Below are 3,141 nucleotides of genomic sequence, written 5' to 3'. Positions count from 1 at the left end.
TTCCAGGAACTTCCTGTGCTAACCAAGTTTGAATCTTTTCGTAAAACTCAACGGGTTGTCGCCTATGTTTTGAGATTTATATCAAATTGCCGCCTCAAAGTAGAAAAACGCACAATTACACTCTTTCCTACTATTCCTGAGTTGAAAAGGGCTACAGAAAGAATTATTCAGGCTATTCAAAGACAAGATCTAGCCGACGAAATTGAATGTATTCAAGATGGAGAGCCTTGCAAGAAAATTGGTAATCTGAATCCGTTTCTGGACAATGGATTGTTACGTGTTGGGGGAAGGATTCGTCATTCTAATTTGCCATATCAAACAAAACATCACTTGGTAATGCCAGACAAACAAGTTATAACAAGAAGATTGATCACTGACGTCATCGAGAAAACCTGCATGCCGGTCCGAATAGCGTGATTGCTGCCCTTAGAGAACGATACTGGATATTACACGCAAAAACTACTGTACGAAAGGTGACCAGAAGTTGTGTTCAGGGGAACAAAATGTACTGAGCGATAACATTTTTTTGATGACATCCGAGAGCGTCCCTATCTGACAGTGTTGGTATTGGCAAAATAGAAACAGCCGACAGATAAAACATATTGCGACTATAACGTTGCTGTCTAGTTCTCCATACACGAATGTTTTTTTTTTCTTTGCTGTTCACCTTATTCCCATGTCGACGATAGCATGTATGGTTGTATATAACATGCGGTATGCGATACACACATCCTTCAGTGCACAGACGCTCTATTGTCGAGTATGCTTTTCTTTGCACGAAAACTGTCGGTGAGGAGCCGAGCAGTCCTTACGCTTCTTCTTCCCACAGACTTTTTCAACAGCCTTCAGGACTCTGCCAGGCTAAACGCGAAGAGCGGCGCGAACCGATTCGCCCGGCCGTAAAGAGAGCTGTACATCAACCTATGGCCGGGTGAATCGGTTCGCGCCGCTTTTCGCGTTTAGCCTGGCAGAGGCCTTCATACGACATCCCTCATAGGCAAATAAAAAAAGAGTGGGAAATGTCTCCGGTAGATTCGGGCTGTTATTGGAACGCGCTGTTTGTGTAGTGCGGACACGAACGTCTGTATAAAAAACAGCTTCTTCTCTTTTCTACTTTCGGATTTCCGAAGACATCCTCCAAATAATGCCAAATCGACACACAGAGTACATTTTTCGTTTCCTTTTGTAATGCTCTGTTGCCAATACGTTCTCAATGTGACTACCGACTACCAGCGCGGATAGGTATCACGAACAAACAGCAACAACTAAACTCCCCACGGAAGACAGTAAAAAAATAAATGTACAATTGGGATACCTGGTTGTGTTACTTGCTTCAAAACGAATCCAAGATTAGCTAATCAACTTATGGGAGACCCATATGGCGCCCACGTTTTTGAAAGTTGGCATCGATTTCGCGGGACCGATATACATCAAGCAAACTGCTAGAAAGTCGTCCCCTGTTAAAGAATACATTTGTGTGCTTGTCTGTATAACAACGAAGGCAATACACCTAAAGGCAGTGGCAAACTTGTCAACAGAGGCATTTTTAGCCGCTTTCAGCCGATTTGTGTCTAGAAGAGGAGTACTCAGGAAGTGTATAGCGATAATGGCACTAACTTCATTGGAGCAAGATCCGAGCTTCCCGAGCTATATCAGCTTTTCAAGTCTGATTACACGGTGGAGAAGCTATCAGTGTTTTGTCAAACTAAAGAAATAAAGTGGATAACCATTCCGCCAAACGCGCCTCACTTTGGAGGTTTATGAGAGGCGGGTGTTAAAAGCGTCAAAAATGTGTTAAAGAGAACTTATGAATCTGATTCCCTAACAATAATGGAATTTGCGACTTTACTATGTCGAATCGAGGCTATTCTAAATTCAAGACCCCTTTTTGCTCATTCTCCTGATCCTAATGACCCAGAAGTTCTGATCCCTGGCCGCATAATAGACCGTTGACTGCTATCCCTGAGCTTTCTTATCAAGACATTCCCATCAATCGACTGTCAAAATGGCAACATATTCAAAAGCTTCGACAGCATTTTTGGCAACGCTGGTCGAAAGAATATTTGGTAGAGCTCCAAGGCCGATCTAAATGGACAAAAAAGCACGTTAATGTAACTCCCGATACAATAGTTTTGCTGAAGGAAGATAATTCGCCACCGCAACATTGGAAATTGGGCAGAGTTCTCAAAACATATCCTGGATCCGATAAAATGACGCGAGTCGTGGATGTTCGCGCTGGAAACAACACATTTCGACGACCAATTCATAAGTTAGCTCCTTTGCCGATCATCGATAACAACACTACCTGCACATGTCATACTGCAGAACATTTCACAGAATCAACGAGGCCATCCATTTTTCGGCGGGAGTATGTTCAGTAGACTGGGACACGGTTATATGGGAAAAAAGCGATGGTGTTATTTTTTCGCTCTCATGCACTTTTCGTGTTCCTTATGGGTCCTATTACAACTGTGTAACTTTTCAGATCGATCGGTGAACACCCGATTTGCGCCCGATTTTTAAAGCTTCCATACGATTTTATATGGGAAAAACCACTTTTTCAAAACTTTTTCTATAGAGATGTCCAGTTGGCTCCTAAAAATATATCAATACATGATATTTATAGGAAATTTTCCTGGAAAAAAATTCTTCTGAAGACCGCAAGGTGCTACCTTGCTTGTGAAAAAAGATATTCGTCCCAGGCTGATTGAATATCTGACGAACGGCTCACCATTGAATTTTACTAGTAATACTGCTGCAGCATGTTACACAGTTGTTATGGGACCCATAAGGAACACGAAAAGTGCATGGGGGCTAACATTTATTTTTTGTCCCACCCTAATGCTCAGTCCGCAACGCAACGAACTGAAGAACATTGCGTCAGCCAATAGCAGCTCGCGAACGATAAGGAGAAAGTAGGGGAAACGCCACAGCAGCACGTATAAATAAGGCGAACCAAACGCGCACTAGGCGAGTTTTTTTATAACCTTTGGAACGAGCGGAAGCAGCAGAGAAAGCAGTAGTAGCAGAAAACCCTTGTCTGGAGAATGGCGCTATAGCCGAAAAACGGCTAAGAAGAAAAATACCTTTGTTTTTGTACCTACAACCGAAGCAGTGTTGCCACATTTTCATCTGTACTGG

This window comes from Wyeomyia smithii, chromosome 3, assembly GCF_029784165.1.
Source record: "Wyeomyia smithii strain HCP4-BCI-WySm-NY-G18 chromosome 3, ASM2978416v1, whole genome shotgun sequence".
Lineage (NCBI taxonomy): Eukaryota > Metazoa > Arthropoda > Insecta > Diptera > Culicidae > Wyeomyia > Wyeomyia smithii.
Note: the sequence above shows the minus strand (reverse complement) of the source record.